The sequence below is a fragment of the Anticarsia gemmatalis genome, chromosome 22 (assembly GCF_050436995.1).
Source record: "Anticarsia gemmatalis isolate Benzon Research Colony breed Stoneville strain chromosome 22, ilAntGemm2 primary, whole genome shotgun sequence".
NCBI classification, from domain to species: domain Eukaryota; kingdom Metazoa; phylum Arthropoda; class Insecta; order Lepidoptera; family Erebidae; genus Anticarsia; species Anticarsia gemmatalis.
The window spans coordinates 8,546,687-8,570,836 of record NC_134766.1 but is presented as its reverse complement, the minus strand read 5'-3'; the positions used below and the strand labels follow the sequence as shown (position 1 = coordinate 8,570,836).

Below are 24,150 nucleotides of genomic sequence, written 5' to 3'. Positions count from 1 at the left end.
TACTCTTAACAAAGGAATGTAGCAACATGTTTTACTTTTTAAGTTTAAAACTGATTTGTTTGCTAATGGATGGCCGTTTAGTTCTTATTGTCGAAAAATGCTTACATGTTATCACGGGTCTTCTGCTAGGTATGGGGACTCCGTTAGAAAATGCGATTTTTGGTTCAAATTGGTTCAGTTAGTTCATATTTTAGGTATATCTTTCTGATAAATAACAATAGGGAACAAAGGAAACATGGGTGTATTTTAAACACACCTGTCTACAGGTCTATACTTTCGGGTATAAAAAGCGTGATACTATGTTTGTATCTTATGACTTCTATTTAATACCTATTTTTGAGCAACAAACGAGGCTTTAAGAACATAAATCCATATTATAGTTAAATGCAAAGTCTGTCCGGCACGCTGTCACGGTTAAGCCACTAAACCGAATTTGTTACTACTCGTAGAAAACTTTAAGATTTAAACCTCAAGAAAAAATAACATATCAGTGTTTAACTGCTTCTGAGGCGTGTTCGGTAGTGTATCTGACTGCTGATCATAAGGTCTCGGGTTCGATACCCGGGTCGGGCAGAATGCTATTGGTCTTTTCTAATTTATATTAGAATATTTGGCAATAGTAGTCGAGCGTTATGACAACATGCCATGGTAAATGGCAATTGGCTTGCCCCTTATTACATGTGACTAACAGTGTTAATGGCAGAATTTCATACACCTCTGCTTAAACCTACGGGTATAAAAGGCATGATATTATGTATGTGTAAATACGTGCTAAACTAGATGATGTACAAGACCACAGGTCAGTAAATTGTTCAATTTACAATCTTCCCTATGGCAGAAACATAATAATCCACAGTAATACTAAAATACATTCCCATTTATTCTTAATCTTATGGACCTGTCTCGAAACCTTTTATTTTATTCCGTGAGGTATCATTAATAACCGTACCTACTTCGTACCGCAAATCACTGTCAACGTTAAAATTACCGACTTGATGCATTTATTCACGAAGGGCAGGTTTATTATTTTAGTTCATTTTTAAAAACGGCTTGCCTTTGTGGCTTGGGTTATTGTATAGGTGTAGAACTGCTGCTGAGGATTATTTCTTATTTATGTAAGAATTAGCTGACCCGCGCAACTTCGCTTGCGTCACGTAAGAGAAAATGGGTTGTAATTTTCCCCGTTTTTGTAACATTTTTTACTGGTACTCTGCTCCTTTTGGTCGTAGCGTGATGATATATTAGCCTATAGCCTTCCTCGATAAATGGTATATCTAACACTGAAAGATTTTTTTAAATCGGACCAAGTAGTTCCTGAGATAAGCGCGTTCAAACATAATAGATTATCAATTTTATTGCAGCTCAAAATTTGGTATAACGTAGGTTTGCAAACGTGGATCTATATTATATACTTATGCTTACACTTCTGTACCTATAACAGACGAGACTTTTTTTTTGTTTCTTACCTTTTTATATAGAGATCGTATCATCAATGTAGATGCAGTTAATTAAGTATGCACTATGAAAATATGCCTTTAAAACTACAGATCTAGATCAATTAAAATGCTACTACAGAAGCAATAATTTTTAAATAAAAATATCATTAAAAGAGCACAGTCGAATTTAAACACTCATTTTATGAAGTCTGTTTCAATATAAAAATCTCATTCTTTATAACGTACCAGCTTAACCGGCTCATTACCAATCCGGGTTATAATCTGTGTGCCATACATACAAGAAATTCGACCGTCTTTCTATAGAAGTAAGCCAATACTAGAGAACGTGTGCTACGATACTTACAAACTTATTTTGCTTCCATACTTCTTGTCCTCAATTTGTGTTACTCATAGGCATGACCTCTGCTTATGAGTAACACCTGACTTTTTTGAAAGACATCACGAATGATATGATTTATGTATTTCTTTCTAAAGCATCCTCTCCCAGGGATTTTAATTTACTTCCGTAAATTTTATCGGTTATTATGGAATGTAGTTTTTTTACTTCATAATCTGCATTCATTCTCTCTATATGGCCAAAATAGTGACACTGTTATCTAAATCAAGACAGTTTTTACTAAAAAGAAAAACAAAAAAATATCCTTCCGAAGTAGGATAGTAGATACTTGGTTATTTTAAAAGTGAACCAACAAAGTTATCCATCACTCGGTTGATGTCGGTTCACTAGTGAGAGTCCATAGTATAAGCTAATAGTATTAGATGGCCATCCATCATTGGCTGAGCTGGTTTAATCTTTTAACTCAATAGTCTTTTGCTTAAATAGATATATGGAATGCTTTTATTTCAAGTATGAGTTTAAGGAAGGTTTTAGAAAATGGCAATAAGTTCTCCCACTTTTACGTGAGATTAACATTGTCAATGGCGAATCGTAGGTGTATTTTATACATCTCTGCCTGGACCTTTGGGTATAACAAGCGTAATTAGAGGCATATCGGCGTTGACAATAATAATAACACGCAATAATACCACATACTGGTTGTCATATTCCAGCCTTTTTAAAAGACCACGGACCATTATTAACATAACATAAAATCACGTCTTTTTCTTTGAGTGTAGACGGAGACCAGAGAACGCCACTTGGTACGATCCTTCCAAACTTCCTAAATTAGACAAAACTAAAAAGCACTTTGTCTGACTTGGGAAACGAACCCATGATCTCGTGATCAGCAATCGTATACACTACTACGCCACAGAGTGACTATTTTCCTCGTCCCATAAAAAATAATCTTCACAGACTCTCAAATCAGTGTATATCTTATGATCTTTGAAACTTCATTACGGTGCCTATCAGAGCTGTCAACTCGAAGTTATTAGATAAACAAACCCGTACTTATCAATTTGTTTTGACAGCCATTGTGTGAGTGAAAGTCAATGTACGGTGTTTTTTCAATGTTACTTTCGATTTCGCAGTAACTTGATATGTTAGTTGACTTTTTATTTGTTGTGTCTTTCCTGTGGATGCGAGTGAAGAGAAAATGTCGCAAGTGAAGAATTCGAAAAAAAAATACTGATCCCTTTCTTTATTATGAATAGGGAAACTATTAACATAATGTAAAGAACTATGCCTGTTTCTAAGGGCAAGTATAGACCAAAAATTGCCACCTGAGTTAACAATTATTTGAAATCCACTATGCTGTAGATTGTTTTCTCCCTAAGACTATAGTGATTAACACGTTACGTCAAAGTAGCAATGTACTGAATAGTGACCATCAATTTGATTGATACTAGTTATCAACTGAGATAACCTCCCTGGTACAATCTCTATAATCTTTTTTTGTTTCAATCTCATCCATACACAGTTATTAGGGAAAGTACGAAATTATATTTTGTTTAGTCACTTTAAGAAATACATATAACTCCATTTGAATAAAGTTGCAGGCAAATATAAAGTAAAGAATTTTTCAAAAAACATTTTGACAAGACCTATTATTTCGTTAATAATAAATAAGTTTATTCCCACTCAGAGAACACATTAATAAAATCCGGACGGCTACGGAAATCCGCACGCTGGACATGAGTACCCAAATAATTGCGGAAGACTTAATAGCCAGTATTAGTTAGACATTCTCTGTTATGTCTGTTTCAAATACGGCAGCAGCATTTACCATATTATTATAAGTAATAGTTAGAGTAAAAGCTTGCTATTACAGAACCACTTTTATTGGAAACTAGCTGACCCGCGCAACTTCGCTTGCGTCACCTAACATTTTTCGTTGCTTCTCCGCTCCTAATGACCGTAGCGTGATGTTATATAGCCTATATATAGCCTTCCTCGATAAATGGGCTATCTAACACTGAAAGATTTTTTCAAATCGGACCAGTAGTTCCTGAGATTAGCGCGTTCAAACAAACAAACAAACAAACTCTTCAGCTTTTTAATATTAGTATAGATTAAGACGCATACAAAGCTAATCGCGTCTCCCGTCTTCGCCTGCGTGAACATTACCACTACTAGGATCTTCCTCTTTTTTTCTTCTCAAGAAGACTACTGGGTACATATAAAATAGCTTGTATAACCCTTGCCGCATCTGTCTGTCGATCTGTTAGCGGTAAACTCAAAATCTACTAAACGGATTTCATGCGGTTTCTTCAAATTGATCCAGCAATTCTCGTGGAAGGTCTACTTAGATAAGGTTTTGTTTATAATAACCTTGGACGCAGCCGGGGTCGCTTGTAAAGTAATAATTAGCAAATAAGACGGAAAATCAAGCTTCTGACCCAAAGTTGATCGAAATTACAGATTTTTGAACAAACAGACACTGTTACTTTCGCTTTTTCAATATGAGCTGGTTGGTTATCCAATATCCATGAATAATGGCAAAATAAATTGCACATGAATATCTTATAAATCGCGTTATTTCGATTCGAGTAGCCAGTCGATTTAAATTATAAATCGATTAAAACGATTTGAAATAATACTCAATCAAGACTTGCCGGTTTTAATGTGTTAATCATAGAATAAGGAAATTTATCGTTTCCTTTTTATTAAAATTCATCCAATTATGGTTATTTTTACATAAATAATGTGACATTTGAAAGTTTACTTCCTTTATTTAATTTATATTAACAGTATAAACAATTATTTCGTTTGCTTTTAATTAGAAAATAGATAAAATATTGTCCACCTGCTATATTAAATTGTTGAAGTGGTCATTTGTTAAACACTTAAATAAGAATTTGATTTAGAAAACGAAGCAAATTTGCAGGAAGTTTCGCCACAGTTTTAATACAACTTCTGCAATAAGGACTTATCTTGTGTATCTCCCGCACACTTACAACAAAAGAAATATGAATTACTGCTCCTCATACATTTTTTTTGCAAATGGTAGTTGAACTAACCATACACAAATCTATTTATCTATTTTACATAAGACCTACCAGGCCATCATAAATCCTAAAGAGAAAAGTTAATTAAATGTTTGAGCAAACATCGCCTTCAATTTATACCATCCTGGTACCTCGTACAAAAAAGCCTTTCATCATTACTTCCCAAGCAAGATTTATCTACGAATATCACCAATAAGTTCCTCTTCCACAATAGTACTTATAAGACGAGATAGCAATAACCAGTTAAGCTAGACCTGTCAGATCTCTCACGTGTTTGGATTTTCAGTTGTAGTACGTACTGGAGTAAAGGAGTGCAGGGGTCTTGGTGTCTGGTTGGTTGAATAAATGGTTGGCAGATGCCATAAGTATTGAAATACACCTCGGCATTCTTGTGAGAATGCATTGAGTCGCTTGCGTGCCAAAGATAGGACGATATTATTTTTTGTGCATATTTTAAAATATTGGTGTAATAAAGATGTTGCCTATGTTTATGGAGTTTCATATTTATTGAGTGTTCGCTGTTATTAAAATAGTTATTAGGTAGTATAAAAGAATGTGAAGTTATGGCACTCGTTAATTCATTGTATTGAGTAACGTTGTGATGATATTTTATTCCCATAAAAAGTATGTAAAATCAATCCCAATCTAGATTTCCATCGTGCTACTGAATACCATGTAAACCTTAACTAATACATTTGAGTCTTTACAACAGGGACTTTTTTTAGAAAGCGGAATCGCAGGCAGAAACCTCTATTTGTATGTTTACTTAAAATTAATTTCCAAAATATTATTTTTCGAAACTTATCGCTTTTAAAAGATAAATATTGTGAAGTATAATTACGAAATTTAAGTAACAACTTTCGATGTCAAAAATATTCCACGAAAGCACGTGACAAAAGCAATCAGCCGCCAATTTTGTTCAAAACCAATTACAGATAACAACATACGAAATACAGAAACACATGTTATTACCACCATCAACATCTACTTAAAGTGAAAAAACACGAATGCTCAGCAAAACCATGTACCCTTAAATCAATTTCCAGCCACTTTCCAAAAATTAGCACTCGCAAAAAATCGAGGCCAAATTATGCAGAATATCAATTCCCAACTGCACTTCGAAAAGAAAAAAACACTTTTTTAATGAGCACACCTTTCGCGGAATCTGTAATTATTGTTATTTTAAAAAATGCACAGGAATATTCGCGTCAAAAGCTCAAATTTACGGTCTGGTACAACTATCATTGTCTCTGAGTACTGGCATTGTGCACCATTTTGTTTTTTTTCCGTTCCCGCCACCCCGCGCTGTCATTAAACTTTTTAATATTTTTATTTGCGCACGTAGATTACTGGCCGGTAGGATTTTTGTTGTAAATAAAGAATTGCGTAATTAGTTGTCCTATTAGCGTGTTCTGAATGTTAATAACTTATTTAAGTAATGTTTTGGTATTACCACTTAAAGAAAAAACAATTTAAGTAATCACATTGTACGTACCTTGATTAAATTCACAACTGTCCACCGGGTACCTAAAAAGAAAAACATCTTGAATGAATATATTGAAATGTAATAATTACCACACGCAACAATGTCATCTCAAATTATTCTGTTGTAGTACATAAAATAGCGATGATCAATAAACTTCATAAGAAGCTATATCATCATCCCATGGTATTTAAAAATAAACTTTAAATGTCGCAAAATAAATTACAAAATACAAAAATATAAGTAAAACAAAATGATTTTGTTTTTATAAAGAAAAAAGTTGATCGTTGTCGTGTTGAAGCTGAATTACTTGACACAAAGCTTACTGATGATAAAAAACAATATTGGTAAGATAAAAATGCTATTATCTTGAAAGAATTTGAGACAAAATAACAGTAGAAAGAAATGAATAACCGTATTATGTATTGGACTTTGTTGACTGAAGTCTGAAGCTTACTAATATTATATACTAGCGGCTGAACTTCGTCAGAGTATATAATACAATTTTATCCTGTTGATCCCATACAAATCTTGTCTTGATAATTGTGAAAACAATAAAAAATATCATTCAATTTGACTATACATTTGTTTTTATAAAACTGCTAGATTTTTTATATAATATGGTGTGATTTCAGCACGGATATTGTTGAAGAACCGAAGTGAAGCTTAATCTATAATAAGCTACAAAGAAGATAGTTGACATGTGGACAAAGCCACGGCATCAGATAGTATTAAAATATTGAAGCGTTTGTCGAATTACTACCGTTTAGTCAATGATCGTCAGATTAAGCAACTATCGGGGAAAACATTGCATAGATGGGTGATCGCTAAATTATATATAGCCTTAGGTTTCGGATTTAATTTTGGCTCCCAGAATTCTGTTATGATGTCTATTAAGATAACAGGCATTATGGCTTAAACAACTTTGAAACTAGACCAGTAACTGTACGAGATAAATAATAATACGGATAAGTACACGATGTATTGAACTCAGTTGACTAGACTATGAATATTCAAATGCGGCTGCAAACTATTCCAATATGGATGTTCATTTAAGCTTCTCGGTTCAATGGGCGCACAAATTTGAACGTATTCATAGACCGAGCGGTTTAATCAACGGAGTTTGTTGGCTGTTTGTTAAAATATTTAACTGCATTTATGGGAGATGCAAGAGGTCGGTGTCTTTATTGTTACAATGCATAATATTATGAAATGTATTCTTTATGAAACCGAATTTAAATAGGATGGGATATATGGGACCTCATAAACCTCCGGTTTCGGAGTACATTTAGCGGTAGTTTATCTATTCAATAGCATTCTTTTTGTATGAATTTTGACGCTGTTGAATAGATAAACTACCGTTAAATGTAACTTAGATAACCGGGGGCAAGTGCTAAATGCTAATACAATCGCCAGATTACTTAAGCATCAATTTAAGGCACTAACAGACATCCATAAGATTTCATAAATAAAGGAACTTGCTAAGGAAAAAATTGGTCCCGCTTGCAAATGTTGAAGTAATATATGAACGACTATGTAACATGTCATTGTTTATTAACGACAAAACCGGCTTTTTATGAGTACTCAAAGACACTCAGATCAATATAATAAAAGGCCACTAATCTTTATACGGACCTCAACTCGCTTATTGAACTTATGAGCTATTGAAAGTAAGTATGAGCTTTCAACCTGGCTAAGGTAAGCTGCGCTAAAACGTCAAGAAAACCAAGATGACGTGTTAAATAGTGTCTTTACTCCTATAGTATTACTAGCTGTTCTACGCGGCTTTGCTTGCGTGAAATTTGGGCACAATAAAAAAAGAGATGTAGATTATGAATAAATATCCTATGATCGATCTAATTTATTCCACTATCTGATGAAAAAAACCTTTGAAACCGTAATTTGCGGACAAAGAGACAGACTAGCTTTTATAACATTATTAATAATAGGAGTAAGTATAGTAGCTTATTACAATTATACATAATACTCATATCCATTTAAAAACGGATATTGTTAGCGTAAAGTGCAAATCGGATAATAATGTTCTCAATATGCAAATGTTTCAATGGTTATGTCCATTCATTTACATAATGCACTACAGTTATTTCAGTTAAGAATAGAACACTATTATGCATGTAACAGTACAGTTACTCGATTGTTCAATAAAATAGCTTTTTGCTGCCACTTTACCTAAGTTTTACTGTCAATTTCTCAATAAAAGTTTATCAGTTGTGTTAGGCAATTTTCGTATAATCTATACTATAATACTATAATATTATAAAGCTGAAGAGTTTGTTTGTTTGTTTGAACGCGCTGATCTCAAGAACTACTGGGACGATTTGAAAAAAACTTTCAGTGTTAGATAGCCCATTTATCGAAAAAGGGCTTCTTTAGGCTATATATCATTACGCTACGACCAATAGAAGCAGAGTACGAGTAAAAAATGTTTGAAAATTGGAAAAATTTTGACCCATTCTCTCTTATGTGACGCAATCGGTTAAGTAAAGTTAAGAATACTTTACTTTTTCCATACTATACTTCTTATTATTCAAAGGATAAATCTTTAACTTAAACATCAGAAAAAACAACTGCATATTCATATCCATTAAATAAAAACAGCAGCAAACAACATTGAAAAACTCCCATAGAAAGATTTCCGCATTACCATCTTCGCTTTGTTGCTAAAAACGTCTCGAATAAAAACAAACTACTGAAGCTTCCACCGCATCGTTTTCTATAAACTTTTATAGCTGCTACATTACCTTCTTAATGGGTATTGTGATAGTTGACACTTAGCTACATAGTACGACAGATCCAGCTATTAAAGTTACAATAGCTAAGGCGCCGATGGAAATGATAGTCGAGTCACAATTCAATGCTAAAATGTCGCTGATATAAATCATCGATATGTATTGAGATTACTATTGAAGTAGAGGCGTTTTGTTTGTCGTTATTTTATTGTGTCGTTGGTGGTCGAAGACTTAAGTGAATGTCTGTGCTTGTGATTAGAATGTTAGATTGACGGGTTACTAGAAAGGTATTAGTAGTTTGCTTTTTAAAATTATTTGCAGTAGTTCACTGTTCTCTAATGTTATTTAGTTGAAGCTCTATCTAATGATTATGAAATCAAATTTTATGAGTTTTATCTAATAAACGACCAAGGATGTGATGATGAGTTTGAGGTGTGACAGAAAAATAAATATTCATGTTAAAGTATTTTTATGAATGCAAAGTGCGTGATGATAAATTTTAAGTTTATATTTAATTCTAACCATAATTGTAAGTAAGTAAAAGTAAAAACTTTGCAGAGCTAGAATAAAATATTCTAATCAACAATGACTCAGAGACTACTTAATGCAGAACATTTCTTTTCATTCTCCCAAATTCCTAAGTGAATCTGCATTCGTTTCTCACACATGTTTAGATTTCCGATTTGAACACTTAAAATTTTACTAACACAGCGATCTAAATTTGGGATCCAGTTAATATTTAGAAATTTTTACTTAGAAAGCCACACGTTGTCACTACAAACATCCTTGTTCGTACATTAAAATGCTTTCGATAGCATCGTTGTGGGGGTTTTACATTTTATTTGCCTTGTTATAAAGGTGAGAAGCTCCATTTATTCTTTGGTTTTGTTCTCAGTATTCTTTAAGAACAAATTGAGGTGGCATTTTGTATTCAGACTGCGTTTTCGGCAAACACTAGGGCGGTGTGCCGCAAGGCACTGTGCTGGGGCCACGTCAATTTATTCAGACCACATGCTAAGTTTACTGTGATTATTTGCTAATTACCCGTGTCAGATTTATTTTGAGTATATGATTTGAATTGCAATGAATGTTTCAATGGAACGAGAGATAGAGGAAATGCATAATAGTTTAATCATTTGTCGAGTACATCTGGGAAAAAGTAAGTAATAGTAATCGTCAACAACATTTGTTTATGTTTGTCTGCGTGGGAGGTCTATAACTATACCAGTATACTATAATTTGGATCTATTAAGTAAATGGACCATAAATTGATAAGTATCAGTCCTTAAAAAAGCCAACAACAATGTTACTTAGAACTTTGCCAACTTTATTACTTTTATTGGAATTTAAGGGAGCACTTAGTTTGATGGTCGGCAATCATTAATAACATTTTTATTCGTTAGATAAGTGTATTACGGCTTTTTATAATTATTAATAGACTACCTTTTAAAGTTAACTTTCAGTTTAATTTTTTATAGCCAAAAATAATTATCCTCTCCTCAAAACAAATCGATTACCTTTGTCGTTTAAATTATTTTTTTGATGTTGAAACATTATAATATCGTAAGTGGCGAAATTAGCACTAAATATTTTGCACCTATTCTAACAATGAAATGAAATTAACCAAGTGTGTACCACAAGTGATTTAGAAAATATGAAAGTGTGGACATAATTGATCTGCCAAGAAAGTAATTATAGATAACAAGCTTAAAGATTTACTTTAAAACGAAAACAGAATATAATGTGCATTGAAATTCTTTAGCACGGTTCATGCATTTAACAGTAATTAGCATAATACCTGTATGGGAAACCGGCTTTCACAAAATTATTCACGTTCGGATGAATCAGAAAGAAAACGATTAAAACTTAATCCAGTTACTTAAATTTTTCATAATGAACGGTTGACTGCAAAGTTAATTGAGTTTGTATGAAAAAAATGATGCTGTTTTTTTTTGTTAAACGTGTTATTACGAGCGGCAGAATTTTGATTACTTGCATGCACATTGCACATACAAAATATGGCGCGTAAGGTGTGAGCAAAGGTGTATAAAAACATTCATGTAGACAACCTAATCATGTCAGAGATGTTATAGCGAGTTATTCCGTTCGGATCCCCAATACTGATATCCTAGTATTTTAAAATTATTTTCTATTCCGGTCTGATCCCCCGTATATAAACAGTCAGGGTATCCGATCGGAATGAAATATTTAAATTTATTATAATGTTTATATACGGGGGATCAGACCGGAATAGAAAATAATTTTAAAATACTAGGGTATCAGTATTGGGGATCCGAACGGAATAACTCGTTATAGCCACCCGAAAGTCCTTTGACGTAGCTTAACGACTGTTTTAATTGACAACGACCGGGACCGATTTTTACCATACCCTCCGAAGCACGGAGCAATTACCACTATGCGGGCACCCATCTTATTAATGAACGCGCCAAGGGTTGCTTAACCAACAAATTACTTATAGATCTGTGAGCGCAAGTAGCTATGAGTGCCTCTCTATACAAATTTCAACAAAATAATCCTCAAACCCTCCATTTTCGCAAACCCAACAATAAACCAAGAAATTCAAACAATCGCGCAGATAAATCCATATTGGACAATAGTTTACTTCCTAGAGCTTATTAAGAAACAAACAATACAATATAAATAATACATTACTGATTATACGTACAAGCAACAAGCGCTTGCATAGGGATCACTGACCTAACCACTGCTGTGCCATAATTGAATTCTAACAAAACTATCGAAGCGATAAATCTGTACCGTAAAGCGGTACCAATGGTACGGGTTTTCGAGTTACGATGGTTCGTTTTACGATGCATTTTTAGCATATTGATGAGTGATAAGTAACCAAAAAATTTAGTGATTTTCTTCGTGTCACGTACTTCTTTTACAGATTTGATCCAATAAAAAAATCTGTAAAATTATTTTGTTTTATTTGATCGAGCGTACATCAAGTCGCATCGTCTATTTGTCTGGAAACTTTTTCTGGGTTTGTAGAAAGACAGACACATACTCATAAATTGCAAATTGTTTGATGGATACCATGAAGACGGTAAAAGTGTATGTATTTCTGCTTTGGTTTGAACGAAATTGAGAAGAAATTTGTAACTTACGTCGAGAATATTTTCATAGTGATTACAGTAAAATTATATTTTTTGATTATTTTTGATTGAAGTCTCTATACTATAAGACTTTAACTAATTCAAGTCATACGCAAAATTGTGTGTGAAGCACCAAATATCTTGCGTTTGTCTCACGTCACAACTACGCGTTCGTAAGTCGTGTACCTCAACCATTACGTGTCACGTTTTACGTCAAAAACGTAATTCCGAGTACAACCAGTAATGTACCAAACGGTAGATACTTAAGTTCATAAATAACGACACAACAATGCAAGTAGATGATTTACATAATACAAAGTTTGGCCGAATTTGCTTTGAGATGCAGTTATGCGGTGGTTGCTGTTGTAATCAACTTTTGGTTAACTATCAGTGAGGTAAGCAACCTTTAGTACGAATATTCTGTAGATAGATCACTTATTAGCACTAGGTATTTTTTATTGCTCTATGTGTTGATATTAAGATAAAATGCGTCTTCGCGTTAATTCCCGTATTCTATTATACATTAAACATGCAACGCGAGAGTTTAAAAGTTATGGTCTTTTTATATTTGAATGGTGTATTTGGCTAAAATCTTTAACTATTTTTGTCAGTGTCACAGCATACAATAATAGCAATAAAAAGTTTTTAATTGACACCTTGTATGTAGGACCAAAATTAACCAAAATATTCCTATACTTACCTATATTTAAATTACGTATAAAAGACTTTTGCCCTCACCATTGACAACTGTATACAAAAAACATAGTAAACAACAATACTAAGTACTGAAAATACACGTGCTTTCAAAACCACAGGGAATATTGAACCGATATTTCGTGCAACATAGAAACAAAAGCGGCTTAGTAAATGCATGGTGTTTGAATGCAACGCTCGGCTTCACAACACAACTGTACTTTGAATACAGCTCAATGTTACTTGTTAGCTCATAATTAAGTAATGATATGAAAGAACTAAATATAGTATCCGTAATATCTGTAGGATATTTTTCGTTTTAATTTTGATATAGTTAATCTGGGTAACTTTGACAGTGCGAATATGATCAAGTTTCGATATTTTTTTCATATGAAACCAACACAATTGGTAAAAGTTTGCAAAACTAAAATTAACTTTTATCTATTACCCAAATGATTCAAAGTTACCCAGATTGACTTTAAGTAAATGAATAGTAATTACCAAGATTTTTGTATTTAACATAATAAATGTTTACTACTCATTCCGTTTTAAAAAACCATATTTCTGATATTTCGGTATTTATGAAGTAGGTATAACAATTATGACCACGCCAAACGTTTAACCTAATTATAATCCTCTAATACGCACAAAATCTAATAAGGAATAATTAAAATCGAAAAATTACAAGAAAATATAGTATCAGAAAAAATGTCACGTCAACTTCCCATCAAAAATCTTTAAATAATTAACATACAAGGTCAATGACCTTGTCATCAGCAATATTCTCTATAGCTAATCAGTTTACTAATCAACTGGAAAATTGTCCATCGAGACTTAAGTCCGAGTAAATGTTGGTACGACCAATTAATTATATCATTAGCGGTGATAAAAAAACCTGTTCAAAATCTGGTTATAACGAGTTAAAGGTGGAATTTAAAGAAATTTTTGCTGAAAAAGATTCGGTAACAGGCAATTTTGGGAAATAATATTGTTTAAAGAAGTATAAATGAAGTAATAAGTGGATTGACTTTATTATTTAGTCGGAGTTTTGTAACATAAAGAATGCATTTATTTAGGTATTTGAAAACTTTAAATGAGTTAATAACAATATTATTTTGGATTTGTTGAGTGTTAACGTAGCGTAGTAATGTGCAAATAAAGCCCAAGCTTGATCAACTGCCTTTTGTACGCTAATATACTTGCCATTATAATAATGTATATAACCAATATTATACGGGGAGCAAAACGTTAGTGTATTGTTTTTAAAAGAAAAAAAAATTTTTTTGTGCTTCGACAAATGGAAATGGAAAGAAAACATAATTTTATTTAACTGGTGCAGTTGGTAGTGTAACTGCCGTGCAAAGTTCTTGATGTTTATTCCTGGGTCGGACAAACTACTAATTGGTCTTTTCAGAAAACCGACACGGAAATCGAACCCAAATCTTTATTATCAGCTGTCAAATACACCACCGACGGACAGAGGATAAAATATGTAATTTTGGTACGAAAATAAGATGATAATTGTTCTAACAAAACCGGCTGCCCGTATATAATGTGTAACTTGAGTGACACTTACCTCAATCAGGCACAATCGTGTGAATCAACTATTAATTCAACGACCTACTTGAAATGATTGTACAGATTGGTCACTAAATGAACTCGAATAACATTGAAATAAAGCAGAAGTAAAAATGTACTAAGAATTTAAGCTTTCCATTTTCTTATATTCTTAAGTTTTGTATATTAGGTCGGGGAAAAACTCTTTTGGCTTTATAGTATGTATAAACATGTAATAAAATCTTTTCTCTACAGCTCGATTTTTGGGTACCTCACGAGCTCACTGAACGAAACCTAATGAAGACGATTCTTGATACTATAATGCGAAAAGACTTTTTCCCCGACCTAATATATCAAGTAGGGTTTCATGGCTTAACTAGGCACGGAGTTATTACCACCATCTAGTAAGAATAATCATTATTTCATTTGAGACAATAAAAACTTTACTTAAAGAGACAATAGTTCTTCCTTTCACATTTTTTTATGCTATTTGTCTTTTCTAATAAATATTTGAAGACTTTTCAATAGTTGCACTGAGTTTGGTAACATGCTAATAGGCTCACCCCGTATTACATAGGACTAACATTATTAATGACGAAAGGTCAATATTTTTCGTCCACCTCTGCCTATGTCTTCGAATATAACTGGCGTGATATTACGTATGTCTACATATGTACGTGTATATACGTGTATATGTATATTAAGGCTGTTTCTTTGCTGTAAACCAAATCATATTTTCAAAAACATAATAAATAAAATGATTATTTTTTTCCATTAGGTGTTACAATATTAAAATTGTTTCAAGATGTTTGATCAATTTAACTTTGTTTAAGTATTGGGAAATGGAAAAGTTAAGCAAAGTTTGTTAGGTCAAATTGTTTTCAAAGTACTTTGCAATCATGGCCTATTTTTTATTAACTCCTATTAAAAATGTATATTTCATGGCCTTTTTTGACGAATATCAAATATCGAAGACTTAAGTAGCCTTATTTACGAAGTGCCTAATAAAGCATTCTTAAGAAATGCACTAATTAGTTATTTTTGTTTTATTTTCCTCTTTCAACTACATCATTCAATTTGCTTTTCCCACGTTGCTCTATTTTAAAACAATAATCGACCTCCATACAACAAATTAATCTAAAATTAAATCATTTATTCATTCAGGCCAAATGCTGACACTTATGATAGCTTACAGAGAGTTAATTTACCGCCAGTTCGGAAGTTAGGACCATAGAAGATCTGGCAAGAAACTCCCGACCATTTTTAATCGGCTCTATCAAAATATATAAACTAAAAATAAAGCACAGCATTCTTCCTGCACATGCAATTGCAAAAAATACATCTACAACACCGTTTTAAAACAAAAACTCCCACAGCCATGTAGCGTATTAAAAACGAAAAATGCTGCTCAAACGCTACTTATTACGGTACCTTATGGGCTGTCAATCTATACTATAATATTATAAAGCTGAAGAGTTTGTTTGTTTGTTTGTTTGAACGCGCTAATATCGGGAACTACTGGTCCGATTTGAAAAATTATTTCACTGTTATATAGCCCATTTATTGAGGAAGGCTATAGGCTATATCATCACGTTACGATCAATAGGAGCAGAGTACCAGTAAAAAATGTTACAGAAACAGGGGAAAAATCACCCATTCTCTCGAATGTGACGCAAGCGAAGTTGCGCGGGTCAGCTAGTTACTAAAGAAATTCACAAACCTGCGCATTCGTTTATAAAACGTATTCATGAATATGTAATATGTTTCACGGTCAGTGGATCTCGGATTCTATAGTTGTATAGTAACGGCAGTTCGGATGCATAGCTCGTGTTTTATTGAATGAAAAATGCATTTTTGTATGGTGATTTGCGCTCACATGCTTTTTTTTGTTCATTTGCCAACAACATAGATACACATACAAAATATTACGAATGTAAAACCTGAAGGTGTAGACAGAAGTATACAACGTTCTGTCATTAATGTTAGCTTTAAAATAATGGGCAAGCCTATTGTCATCTACCGGGCACGTTAGCAAACTCACTAGGTATTAGGTCACTAATAAAAATATATTGCATTTTTTTATTTTAGTTGCGAGCATATCTTCAATCGGACAAAGAATTATCATATATATGTACATTCATATTAATATACATTCTATTTACTATGGGGATATGAATACCAGAATGAATAATACAGACATGATAAAACTTTACTTACTTTACAATAACCTAAAAATACTTTATATTTCAACCAAAAACGCTTTATTAGGGCATAACAGTAAATATTATACCAAACTTCCGAAGAAAATATAGACAATGACGTTCACATGTGTAGGAGCACATATCTAGGTTAGTACAATAAATTTCAACTGCAGTTCAACCGTTAGACAACTAGTCTATCACAGTTATACGCGAATTTCGTAAAATCGGAGCTTAATCTATAAAGCCGCGTCCGCACTAAGCGTGCTGCCTCGCGAGGCAATATCTCGGTCTCGCTCATTTCGATTTTAAAGAAAAGAGACTGAGATATTGCCTCGCGAGGCAGCACGCTTAGTGCGGACGCGGCTTAAGAGCGTATTCACACGACGTATAAAACACGCCGACCGTCGTTTACGACGCTATGAATGCCCGAAACGCAGTTTACAACTTTAGTATTGAGATAAATGCAAAAACCACGTTTGATGTCCGTTTGTATCACTGCATAATTCATATATGACAGTTTGCACCTAAGTTATGTAGTCCAACAATTTAGTAGAGATGCTGAGTCTTGTATGCAAGGTTTACGGCCGGTGGAACTATACAAAATTCAGAATTTAGAACATAATTGACTAGCAGGATTATGCAGAAGACAGTCACTCGTTTGATACAGCTACTTTATTTTGTAAATAAACAAAATAACGAATTATAATTCTTATATATTGTGCATGTACAGGTTTTCTACTTAGTTGTTGGTCTTCAGTAATGTCCGTATTTTTCACCACTGATTTTATAAATAGGTTCAGAGTCATAGCGTCATTGCTGAGGCAGTTTTGCAATGCTAATTTTGCGTTCATCAACGTTAATTATACTATAATATTAGATCATTTTGAATCGTCTGTTTCAATATATACGTCAATGTAAAATGTAAATGTAAATGCTAGTTTTGTGGTCAGAAACGTTATATCATGACAAATTAGATCATGTTTAATTATTGTTAAAATACGCCATTGTAAATACACTCTTACCTAAGTTATAAACTTTAGTCCGTCGCCAGACGCGTTGAGAAATTTCAAATAGTCAATGTTTTGTGAACAAATATTAGACTATTTACAGAGTGATTTACATTGCTTGTTTTGTTACGTCTACAAAGAGTGTTTTGTTGGTAATTGCAGGCTTGTACTACCGTTTGAAAAGTCTGGGTTAAGTGGGTTTATAAGAAAAAAACTTGCACGTGATTAAAGTTTATAGACATAACTATTGGACACTAGCTGACCCGCGCGAAGATCGCGTGTAAAATAAAAAAAACATGCTTTTAGACGCTTACCTACTGTTGAATAAAGGACCTTGGTGACTCCCGACTTTCAGGTCATCCAAAACTAAATTGGATAAGCTATATAGCAGTGAAACCAAATCAGACAGACAAATAGACCATAACGTATGCGACTTGATAGAAAAGTTTAAGACAAATTTAAAAATATATATTTTTCAGCTGTTTACTTTAACACCTACTCTGTTAAGTTTAAAAGCAGATTGACATGTTAATTTTTCAAAGATAATATTATTCATATCTATGCAATTAAATAAAAGCATAAGCGTGTTATGTGGGCACGAGAAGAAATCCTACTGAAGTTATAATTATGCGAAAGTTTCTGAAGACGCATGTATTTTTGATAATCTACAAAAATACTACTATTAAAATATATTATTGAATTAAAATTAAATACACGATACTTTTAGGATACTTTTACACCGGAAAATATTTTCTCGCGGACGAAGCCACGGTAAGAAGCGAGTAAGTCATATACGTCATGAAGAAACAATATCGGTTACCGTCAACCATGAAACGACGAGCGTGCTTCACATACCAGATCGACACGAACATACCCACATTACAGATAATAATATCATCATTATATACACCTTGAGATGAAGTCGTTAGTCGAAAGTATATTTCTATCTAATTGACTGTATGAAAGTCTTAGATAAATATGCAGTGACGGGAACAACAGTAGTGCGATTCTGTACAGTCAGTGCTGTCGAGTACCGAAAGTTTGACATTTAAAGTGTACTGCCAAAATAGTTATGGCGACGCCCGCTAGCGGCGCTGATCAGATTTTCATTCATTTTTCGATAGCTAGCCGGTTATCGCTGGTCGATAGTTGTAGAGAATCGAGCGACATTAGAGAGATTCTCTACCACTATCAACCGTTCACAACCGGCTAGCTATCGAGAATTTATTACTGTAATATAGACAGTACTCTTCGAGATACTTCCTAGCTCCGGACAATCTGAAACTGGGACAACTGGGAAATTCATCGTTCAGACATATTCTTACCCTGACCGGGGGTCGAAACCTTTGCGAAGCAGTTACATATGCTTCTGACTGCGCCACAGAGGCAGTTAAGGTTATACAAAGACCCTGAAACCGAAAGGAATCGTGGACTCATAGGTAACATGGTAAACATGTCGAATGAGAGAGTAACGTAACATTACAATTGCAAATAAAATACCAAAATTTCCTTACGAATAAAATCCTTTGAGGTGCTCAAATATATAATGTAAAAATAACGTGCATCTAAATCAGATATCGATATTGTGAAGTGACCATTTCCCTAATGCATCACACGCGGTCAAATACAGTCATTGTATTAAAAAACAATTGTTATAAAACAACAATGGTGATGTCCTACTAAAAAAACCAGCCATGCAGACACACTTTGGGTGTACAATTACAAACTATATACAGACTAAAAATGTGTTTATACTAGTAGCCACTCCGGCAAGACCCGGGTTAAGAAGTAATTTTACACTAAACCTTAGCAAATAATATACTGATTTACTGTGCACACATAAATGGAATCGTTGGGAAGGTACGACACAGAAAGACATACACATAGCTGATGATGGTGATGTGGAGATGTCTTGTAAAAAGATCAGGTACTCGTTACCGGCCGCCTTGTATGACCAGATGTATGATGTAAGTGATGCAAAGGAAGTTTGTAATTGTACTAAGCGGCGTTCTTTGGTCTCTGTCTAACGCTATCGAAAAAAGGCATGATGTATGAAAATTGTTCTATCTTTTGGGTTAAATACATTTGTCTCGAAAATTTGATTGATAGTTTTAGGTCATTATAAAAGCAACCAAGAATACTACTACAAGCTATCCGCGTAAAATCAAAAAAATCAGATGTAATGTTAAGGACTTTTCATCCTATTTTCGGACATGCCTGCAATAAAAATAATCTTCAAAGTGTTGCGGTGAACTTAAGAGAGATTCAAATCTCAGACGCAAACTACAACTAGACCGAGCTCAACTATCAACAGATCACGAAAACATTTTTGAAATTCCTGAGCAAATGTCGTGGCATAGCAACAACTTTATGCATTCTATAATTCTTATAGGTTCTGTACCATTCTTTAACTAAAAAAATATTGGTAAGTAGATAAAAGAAAGATACCAATTTTTATAAAGCTACTTTAGTTTATAACGACGTAATAGAAACACAATTTATTTTATTTATAACTCAAACGTTAGCTCAAACACTATAGATAGAAATAAAACATAAATGTATCAATAAATTCCTGACCGACAGCTCCTAAATTGCCTAGAAACAGACACAAACAAAAAAAAAACACAATACAGAATCGACTCAAATCGAATCCAATATAAAAGAAGCAACAAAAATTTCTCTACATGCTCCAAATCCATTCAATTGATATCAATAAGTAGTTGAATTAATTCTTAACGAGCATTGAGAAATTACATGGGTGTGACCCGAAGCCCCCAATGATGAGATTAAGGCCATATATTGTGTTGATCTGAGCCGTCGACTTGGTTACTGATGATACATGCTTTCTAGCTTTAATGGCTTCTATAGATGTTTTGGTCTTGCATTTTATGTTTTGGCTGCAATTTGGACGTATTGAATTGGCTATTGTGATTTTATTTTATTGTTGGAGATTTGAAGTTGAATCAGTCACAGTATGCCTATTTAGTTGTTGACTTGATATTTGTGGTGTCTTTCATTCAAGATTAGCATCCTCAATATTAATATTAAGAAGTGGGATTTTGTTTGTAAATCTGGAAATTCATGGAATTTGAGAAATTTACTTAGTATAATTCTCCAAGAACTTTATTTGGTGTCGAGTTTGCTTGGAATGCAGTTGGATTTAAATAAAGCAGAAACTATTTACTTACTCATGGTGCCTAAAAACACGATATAAAGTAGACTTTTAGTACCTATAAATATACCGCAGGGTGCTTAAGACTAATGTCACCAATCAACACAGAAGAAGGAACGACCCCAAAATAAAACTTCTCGAACACAGCCGCTGCACTCGTTCACTCGCTTTAATACTGATTATTCATCAATTGACCTTTCACAATCTAATAAAAGGATCATAATAACATCGTTTCAGACGGACAATATACCAATTGTACATCTGTTGCACACCGTTAAAGCCAGCGGGTGATAGTAACGCCCAAATTTCATATACTAGTATGACCTAAATTTCTGGAACAATACCGGTCAGGTTTTTTGCTACATCTTCTATGGGATATCGATCCTTAGATTGGTGTAACGGGATCTTACTGATTTGGTTAGCCGTTTGAACTGATGCTGTGACGAATTGTAACACCAATTCTATTTTAGTCCGAAGGATTTGTTGTGAAGATATTGATTTTAACGTTTTTGATTCAGCTGCAGATTTAAATAAAATTTAAAGTATTAGAACTCGGTCTCTAGAGGTATATTTTTATGAATAGAAGAAATTAAATTTGAAACAAGAGCGTTACTCGTTTTTCTCGATCCAGAAATCAAATACTAAGACTTTAGTTTAGTTTGACCACCAAAGTAGTTTCAAAATAATGCAAATAGATGGTTATCTATAAAACTAGTTTCTAATTGATCACCGGCTGCTTTAAAAACTTATCTAATCTTAAGTAGACATACACTTAATACACCCACTGTTCATTCATAGTTTATAATCCTAAGCTTCTTGCAAAGTTCAATAACTTGATACAAATCTGTTACGACAGTAAATGTTTTAATTCTAGATCATGTAGATGGTCAACTTAATGTCGAAGCTGTTCAACTATAATTTTGACTTGCATATTAAGAACAGGGCACTAGATATCTTCTCTCCTGCATGAATTGAAGTAGCGCAAGAAATCTGTATGTATAGAATTTGAAATCCTGGTTGAGTTTTTCTGGACGTTCAAAGCTACTTTTTGCTAGTTAATTGCTAATGCTTGATTAATGCAAAAAGTCTGCATCTCATATACCACATATGATACACACAAATTTATAGAAAATATTGTTGAAACTATTTATTAACAAAAAAACAGCTGAGTGGTCTTAGCATGCAACTCCCACGCAAGTGGTTTGACTTTTTGAAGTTATGTGTGTATTAGATGCAATTATCACTTGTTCCTACTACGGAGGAAAACATCGTGATGAAACATTGCATACCTAAGAGTTTTTGAAGGTATGCAAAGTCCCCTACCCGCACTTAGCTAGCATGGTGGACTCAATGACTAAATCCCTCATTCCGGGAGGAGACCATCGTCCAACAGGGACAGTAATGGATAAATTTAATTTATTTTTATTTTTATTAGTATTGTAAAAGCTACGATTTAGACTGCTAATCCAGTATAAGGAACTGTGGAATAAAGAATTGTAAAATCAATCCACTAATATGCCTAATAGTCATTAAGGAATAACAAAATCAAAGGCTGTATAAGTAAACTTTTATGATACATTTACTAACGTTTAGCTTCTGATGGTATACTATAACTGTTTTTGAAGACTGTAGATTTTATTGCGCTTCCTAATTACTAAGAGAGTTGGAGTTGGGAGAATTGGAGTTATAAAAAAATACATTTTTTCTGATTTTTTAAAGTCTGCACATTTTCAAGATTTTTAAAAAGCCCATATACGGTCACTTATGATCAATAGTAGAATCTTTAAAATAACATTGCGTCGAAATAGATTTGAAGTCTCTGTTTAATGGAGTTTGGTGTATTTGATGTTTTTAGATTGGTTAGTTGGTGCTCATCCTATACACTTCTTCCAGTTTTTTCTTCTTCAGTTATGGATAAGCCGAGAGTTTTTATTTGCGGGTTTAATAGTCAACCATGTGTCAAAGTTGCTTTACCTACCTGAAGGGTTCTGCTTAACGAATGTTTTAAATAATTGAGGACAATCGGAACCAAATTTGAACATTGCCGTCTTACACAGCTAAAAATTCTCAATATATTTGTATTCACAAAACGGTCGCCCATCTATAAGCTGTTCACGCTAAAGGCCGCAAAAACAGAGTTTATGACTCTCACAGGTGGTACCAACCATGTTAAATGCAGTGTGTCATTTGAGCTGGATTTCTTCATCGTTTTGAACATAAGTTGGACCCTATTGTTAACAATTTATGAAAGAATTTGTCAAGTCAAGTGAAATGCTAGTTTTAAAAACAACTTGGACTCAGTAGTACCTATGTCAGTAATATAAGAAAGAAGTTTAAATTTGCAGTCTCATTCAGCAAGATTCATCTTTATGGAAACGTAAATCTACCTTTGATAGGAATAAATAGTTGAAATATAAGAAGATACATTAAACGTGATATGCATTGAACATAGAGAACTGTAATTATTTTCTATAATATTCTTCTATTAAGATGCTGTTTAAATCATGTCAACGCTTTCACGATAAATTTTCTTTTGAGGTAAATAAATTATTATGAATAAAAATACATTCCTTTAGTTAGAACTGTTAAAAGGTTTTAACTTTGAATGAAAATAGTTTATTACAGGTCTATGATTTACAACAAAATGTCATCTTATAAAGTACTAAAAAAAGAAGAGTCATATGAAATTGCAGCCATAATTTTCTTAATAGCAAAGACTGCTTTCGATGGACATCACAGATTATCTATGGCTTTCTATAAGATATGTAGGTAACCAGTGCGTATGCAAAACACGTTTACACTTTGAAAAATAGGACGTTTTTAAACGCAAAAGGCAATTTACATTCATAGCAGATACCAATTTTATAGCTTTGATTTTTTGCACGGTTCCAAAAGTGGGTGAATGTTTATTTAATTGTATAAATACGAATTGGATTTGTACAGAAAATACTTTTTCTATACTTTTTTATTTAGTTCTCGCGTCATGTTGTGCGGCTTTTTAAACTTACTTCGAATTCATTTGCATTTAATTTATATCTCAATTACCAGGACTATATAATTATATTGAAGATCATCAGCTATCCTATAAATCCTCTTTGTATCTATCGTTTAATTAAAACAAACGACTTCCAATTAAAACTGGCTTAAAATAAAAAAGTAGTAAAACTTACTCAAAGTAATTCCCAATTCACGCGTCAACACACAAACACAGCAAATTCAAATTTGAAATGAAAACGCGATCGAAACAGGGAGTGCGAGAGATACATGCAGTCCCGTCCGCGGACGCGTCGCGACTGAGCTCGCGGTCGCTTCGCCTCAAGCTAA

The 24,150-nt window shown here is 33.3% G+C and overlaps 1 protein-coding gene across 1 annotated transcript in view; it reads right to left on the bottom strand.

Annotated features, from left to right (window-relative positions):
- LOC142982803 (serine protease inhibitor dipetalogastin) overlaps window positions 1-24,150 on the bottom strand; it is a 77,363-nt gene extending 53,213 nt beyond the window's left edge. The window contains exons 1-2 of the mRNA XM_076129487.1: window positions 23,997-24,150; window positions 6,340-6,371 (exon numbers count right to left, since the gene is read on the bottom strand). The gene's annotated coding sequence lies outside the window, so the exon portion shown is untranslated. The remainder of the gene's footprint in view (window positions 1-6,339; window positions 6,372-23,996) is intronic.